Here is a 7034-nt window from a genome sequence, read left to right as displayed (position 1 = left end):
ATTTCATAAAAGTCAGGATATGCCAAAGATCATGCCGTATATGTTACAGAGCATAACTTGAAAAATCTTTTCATGTGTATTCTGTTATTTCTCCCTTTTCTGTGTATAAGTTCTCTGTAGGTTACTATAATGAGTTTCAAATGTGTTAAGCGTTCCATTATTCCATTAATTATGATCCAAAGTTTAAGATCTGTGATGTCGAAAAGCACTGCAGCTCCTAAATATCCAAAGTCCTTGAACTCCTAAATGTATAAAGATCTTGTTGGGGCCAGAAATGGTAACTCACACCTGTAATCCCAGCACTTTGGGAGGCTGAGGTGGGAAGATTGCTTGAGCCTTGGATTTTGAGACCAGCCTGGACCACATAGTAAGACCCTGTCTCTACCAAAAAAAAAAAAAAAAAGCAAGGCATGTTGGTGTGCCCCTATAGTCCCAGCTACTCAGGAAGCTAAAGTGGGAGGATCACTTGAGTCCAGGAGTTCAAGGCTGTGATTGCACCATTGCACTCCAGTCTGAGCAACAGAACAAGACCCTGTCTTTCAAAAAAAAAAAAAAGATGATTGAGTTTGATAATCAGGAAACCTAACCAGATCTTTTATGTAAGCAAATAACTATGTTTTTATTTGTTTGTTTGTTTTGTTTTGAGTCAGGGTGACAAAACACTGTCACTCTGTCACCTAGGCTGGAGTGCAATGGCGTGATCTCACCTCACTGGCTGAAACCCAGCCTCCCAGGTTCAGGTGATCCCCCCCCACCTCAGTCTCCCAAGTAGCTGGGACTACAGGCATGTGCCACCACACTTAGCTAATTTTGTATTTTTTGTAAACACAGGTTTTCACCATATTGTCCAGGCTGGTTTTGAACTCCTGAGCTCAAGTGATCCACCCACCTTGACTTCCGACAGTGCTGGGATTAAAAGTACGAGCCACCACACCCAGCCAAAATATGTTTTATGGGAAATAACTCACTTTGGGGGGCTGAGGAGGGCAGATCACTTGAGGTAAGGAATTTGAGATCAGTCTGTCCAACCCCATCTCAAAATACAAAAATTAGCCTGGGCATGGTGGTATACAAAAAGAAAAGAAAAGAGAGGAAAGGAGAGGAAAAGAAAAGAAGTAATCAATGCATGTGAAATTCAAATATTAGTAAGTATTTGAAATAAGAAATGAAAGTAAAAATACAAAATAGGTTGATAGCACTGGTTGATATGATTAGTGAGATGATTATTAAGACAAATTCATCTGATAATTATTGATCTACAACACAATATATATTTAATCTACGAGACTCACATATACAAATAAGAAATAAACACCTTGAATGAGAAGAACAGAGAGAATATGGAGAATGAAGAAAGCTGGATGTATTCTTTTCAGTCTTCTCCTCCCATATCTCTGAGGCCAGCATGACTAATATTGAGAAAGAGTAAGGCAAATGAGTAATTATTGTGCTCTGTCTTTTCCTGTTATTGAAAGTCACTGTTTAACACTCCCTGGCCGTTCACCTACCACTCCCCTTTGCCTTAAATTCATTAGTCTCTTTTATTTGTATTTCCTGATAACAGCTGACAAGGACCCACTCTTGTCTGTAAAAGGCAGGTGAGGGTATTGGTGATATGTAGAGTTAATAAAGCTTCTCCAGTGATTTAGAATTATAATCCTCTTGAGTATTATCATCAGGGCAATAGATGAGAAAGCCCATTTCATACTGCTACTTATGAAATCATTTTAGAGGGTCTGTGAGATCGTTATGGAATACAATGAAACATAATAGAAAATAGCAGTGGACACTGCACAGATCCTTGGCAAGAACCGGTTACAACTTGTGCAACCAGTTGCCACTAGAGATCTGAGGGAGAAAGCAGAAAGGCACTGAGTGAATATACGCGTGGGCTGGGGTGGAGTGGTTTTTATTTTTTTGCTTCTTGTCTATTTGGTATTCTGATATTTATAACATAAGGGTTAATAGTTTATAGTTTACTTTACATTGACGTAATTTGCAGTTGGTTGTAAAATAAAGCACAGGGGAGTTCTTATCTTGCCTTCAGCAAAAGTGTTAAGAGTTTCAACCGAGTTTTGTTTGTAAATATTTAGTAGCTCAACTAATTGTAGTTGTTTATAATATGTTGTTTTAGTTTCTCATTGTTCCTGTAACAAATAACCACAAAGATAAATCTTTTAGTATACAGTTTTGTACAAGTCTGATATGAGTCTCACTGGACTAGGAATGAGAGTGTTGACTGGGCTGCCTTCCCTTCTGGAGGTTCTTTGGGAGAATCAGTTTCCCTGCCTTTTCCAGCTTCTAGAGGCTGCCTGCATTGCCTTACTCGTGGACCTCTGCCTCTGTCTTCAAAGCCAGCAACACGGAATTTCTTTGATCCTTCTGCAGTAGTGACATCTGAATGAAGTCTTGAAAGGTTCTCTTCTTTTAATGACTCACATGATTTTGGTGGGCCCACTTAGATAATCTAAAATAACCTTCCCATCTTGAGGTCCTTAACCTTAATCATGTCTGCAGAATCCATTTGACCATGTAAGGTAACACATTCACAAGTTCTAGGGATTAAAATGAAGCCATCTCTGGGAGGCCGTTATTCTGCCTATTATAGTTCTCTATGTTGATTCCAAATGGAATGTTTTCTTGTTAAATAAATGTATGTAAAAAAATTAGTTGATTTTGGCTGGGCACAGTGACTCATGCCTGTAATCCTAGCACTTTAGGAGACCAAGGTGGGTGGATCACCTGAGGTCAGGAGTTCGAGATCAGCCTGACCAACATGGCAAAACCTTGTCTCTACTAAAAATACAAAAATTAGCCGAGTGTGGTGGTGTGTGCCTGTAGTCCCAGCTCCTCAGGAGGCTGAGTCAGGAGAATCACTTGAACCTGCGAGTCAGAAGTTGCGATAAGCCAAGATCGCACCACTGCACTCCAGCCTGGATGACAGAGTGAGACTCCGTCTCAAAAAATAAAACAAAATAAAAATAGAAAGGGCCAGATGCAGTGACTCACACCTGTAATCCCAGCACTTTGAGGGGCTGAGGCAGGCAGATCTCGAGGTCAGGAGATGGAGACCATCATGGCTAACACGGTGAAACCCTGTCTCTACTAAAAATACAAAAAATTAGCTGGGCATGGTGGCACACATCTGTAGTCCCAGCTACTCAGGAGGCTGAGGCAGGAGAATTATTTAAAACCTGGAAGGCAGAGGTTGCAGTGAGCCAAGATTGCGCTACTGCACTCCAGCCTGGGCGACAGAGGGAGACTCTGTCTCAAAACAGAAAGAGGCCAGGCGTGGTGGCTCATGCCTGTAATCCCAGCACTTGGGGAGGCCGAGGTGGGTGGATCACGAGGTCAGGAATTCAAGACCAGCCTGACCAAGATGATGAAACCCTGTCTCTACTAAAAATACAAAAGTTAGCTGGGTGTGGTGGCACACGCCTGTAGTTCCAGCTACTTGGGACGCTGAGGCAGGAGAATCGCTTGAACCCAGGAGGTGGAGGTCGGAGTGAGCCGAGATTGCACCACTGTACTCCAGGCTGGGCAACACAGTGAGACTCCATTTCAAAAAAAAAAAAAAAAAAAAAAAAAGAGAAGAAGGGAGAAAGGGAGAAAGAGAGAAAGAAAGAAAATAGTATATTGTGAATGGATATGGCAAAAATAATGAAAGTAGCATTTGAATGACTAAAGTTTGGGAAACACTGCACCTGAGAGGTGGCCCAGTACCCAGAAGGAGTGGAGTCCAGGCCAGAGAGGCAGTAGACCCATTTGCTCTGCTGCTACCGGGTGGCTCCATCCAGGATCCTAGCACATTTGTTCAGTTTTTTTATCCTAAAGAAGGGATGGTACCAGACAAGTAGTCTCCAAAGATCCCTCCAACTCCAATTTTCTAATTCTGTGTAAATGGATATTTATGTTGGGAATTTCAATGTCAGGGCCAAGCACAGCGTGAAATATAAACATTGTAAACTGTTTAAAAGGTGAAAACACTGGTTCTGTCATAAATGCTGCCTTCCCAAATGTAGTTGTCAAGTCCACAATGTCAAGCCTTGGTTGATTATTTGAATGACTGCTCATTATACTTGTTAGGGGTTGTCTTGCCGTGAATGGGTATCCTTTTTTTCTCATTTTCTATTTGTTTCTTTGGCTCTTATTAATAAACGCCCTTTCAAAGCAGTGAATACTTATCATCAGTTGCACACATCAAACAATTAGAGATCCTTCGAACATTTCTTGAACTTAGGAAATACTAGCAGGACAGAGTGGGGACATTTGGTGGGATGGGACCCCAGCTTTAGGTAGACATTTAAAAGGACTGGTGATCTTAACACATTCTTCAAGTGCACGCTTCCTTATAGGATGTTTCAATTCTAATAACTCTTAGTGATTTTTTGTTCTTTTAATTAAAACTACATACTGAAGAGGGTTTTTTGTTTGTTTTTGTTTTGTTTTGTTTTGTTTTTTTGAGACAGAGTTTTGCTTTTGTTGCCCAGGCTGGAGTGCAATGGCATCATCTCAGCTCACTGCAACCTTTGCCTCCCAAGTTCAAGTGATTCTCCTGCCTCAGCCTCCCAAGTAGCTGGGATTACAGCCATGCACTACCATGCGTGGATAGTTTTGTATTTTTAGTAGAGATGGGGTTTCACCATGTTGGTCAGGTTGGTCTTGAGCTCCTGACCTCAGATGATCTGCCCGCTTTGGCCTCCCCAAGTGCTGGGATTGCAGGCGTGAGCCACCATGCACAGCCCTGAAGAGGTTTTTACATTTCTTTCTCTAGTAAGAAAAATTTCAAGCTTCTGTATTCCATTCAGTATTCCCTAAAATAAAATCAATTTTTTTTTTTTTTTTTTTTTTTTGAGACGGAGTTTCGCTCTTGTTACCCAGGCTGGAGTGCAATGGCGCGATCTCGGCTCACCGCAACCTCCGCCTCCTGGGTTCAGGCAATTCTCCTGCCTCAGCCTCCTGAGTAGCTGGGATTACAGGCACGCGCCACCATGCCCAGCTAATGTTTTGTATTTTTAGTAGAGACGGGGTTTCACCATGTTGACCAGGATGGTCTCGATCTCTTGACCTCGTGATCCACCCGCCTCGGCCTCCCAAAGTGCTGGGATTACAGGCTTGAGCCACCGCGCCCGACCAATAAAATCAATTTTTATCCTGAAAGATGGTTTTAAAAACTGAAAGTCTGTTTTCTTTGATGACCTCATTAATAACAAGAGTTTCATATCAGCTCTCCCCCGTCTCTTTCTCCTCCACCCTTTCCCCCCTTTTACGCTGTGCCAGTCACACAGGTGGATGCTTAGCTTGGAAGGTTTCCTAGCAACATATTGTTTTGGGAACCTGCTCTGTTTCCTGGAGCAAGATGAAGCCAAACATCCTAGAATCTCAGCCAGATGGGAAAGGATTAGTTTATTGAGAATGATTATTGCCTTTTTAAAAAAATATTTCACTTTGAAATGAACCTTTTAATGTAAGTAGCAAAAGTGACTTTTAAAAGGACATGTAAAAATATCCTTTTAAAAGGACATTTTTTTTCCCTTACGTGTAAAAGAAATTTTGGTAATAGTTTGAAGTTTAAAAATATGGTTTTAGAATTGTCTAGAAATTACAAGCTTCCAGTATATAATTCAGTCATTGGTGCGTGGATCCATTTTAGAACCATATAGAAAATACTTCAACCCGGGACTAATATTCAGCCTGGTGTCCAGTGGTATGGTATTCCTGCTGTAGAAATACTGAAATACTTTCAATCTGGTGGGAAAATGGATGCTGGAGTGGGCTCTCTCCTCACAATACCTGTAGCTGCTTCCCATGGCTCTTGTTCCTGCTCCTAGGGAAACATTGGCAATACCTTGTCACTGCTTAAAACCCTGAAGTGTCCCCTTTTTCTATAGCTCCAGGGCTATTGTAGTGCTAGTGATCTGCGACTTCATCTTCAGAGTCTATTTTTGGTTTTCTCAGTGTATGATTAATGTATATAGAGAAAATAAAATGAAGGGAAATTGAGACTGCTATCAAAGCCAGGAAAAATAACGTCGTCATTATTTTGACAACACATGATCACGTATATTTCCCTTGTTTATCTAATGATCTGTGAGGGTACACAGTTGGCAGGTGGTGCTTTTCTTTTGCATTCTAGTTGGTCATAGTATACTGTTAGAAGTCTCTGGAGATGGAGTAATAAAGGATTAGTGTTTCTCATGACAATGTTCAGCAGTGGCTTTGTTACACCCTGTAAAATGTCCTCACTCCCTGTTTGACTGGAGAGACATTCCCAGTCAGATGAATATTCTCATAATGCGGTTGTTGACTGGTTTGTATCATCTATCAGGTTCGGACCGAGTTTGTGAAACTTCCCAATTGTGGTCAGAAGCAAGTGATTCTAGTACTTCATAGTGTTCCTGGGTAGGAAGAAGAAAGTAATTAGAATAAGATGGGGAATGACACCTGGTGTCTTTGTTTTTTATTTAACAAATTATCTGGCCAGATGCCAGAGAATTAATACTGTCCTCATTTTAATGAAAATAAGGAAATTGTGAGATAATTATATATTCATGCCAGGTGCTTTCCATTCTCTTTTGCTCTCTCACTCATATGTATATATTTTCTAAATACCATATGTTAAGCTCAACAAGGAACAATCTGTTGAGGGCCTACTATGGGCCAAATACCACTGTTAGGTATTATGGCAGATACCGAGGGCAACACATCATCCTTGCCTTCACAGAGTATGCAAGAAGTCTGCAATATAGCACGTCTGTGATTTAAACCGAACAAAAACATTAAGGAAAGGTTTTGATGTTTACAGGAATCATAGGCTAGGTATAGTGGCTCATGCCTGTAATCCCAACACTTTGGGAGGCTGAGGCAGGAGGATCACTTGAGACTGCCTAGGCAACATAGCCAGACCCCATCTCTATAAAAGTTTAAATAAAGTCACATAAATACAGGAATTCTATAAACTTGATTGTCCAAAGAAAGGCTAAAAGTAGATTTAATACATATTATTGAACAGAATGAGTTCTAATACCTTAATT

The 7034-nt window shown here is 40.9% G+C and overlaps 1 protein-coding gene across 14 annotated transcripts in view; it reads left to right on the top strand.

Moving 5' to 3' along the window:
• RABGAP1L (RAB GTPase activating protein 1 like) overlaps positions 1-7034 on the top strand; it is a 709048-nt gene that overhangs the window by 656903 nt on the left and 45111 nt on the right. The gene's annotated exons all lie outside the window — the stretch shown is intronic.

The sequence above is a fragment of the Saimiri boliviensis genome, chromosome 19 (genome assembly GCF_048565385.1).
Source record: "Saimiri boliviensis isolate mSaiBol1 chromosome 19, mSaiBol1.pri, whole genome shotgun sequence".
NCBI lineage: Eukaryota > Metazoa > Chordata > Mammalia > Primates > Cebidae > Saimiri > Saimiri boliviensis.
This window is presented reverse-complemented; position numbering and strand designations above follow the sequence as displayed.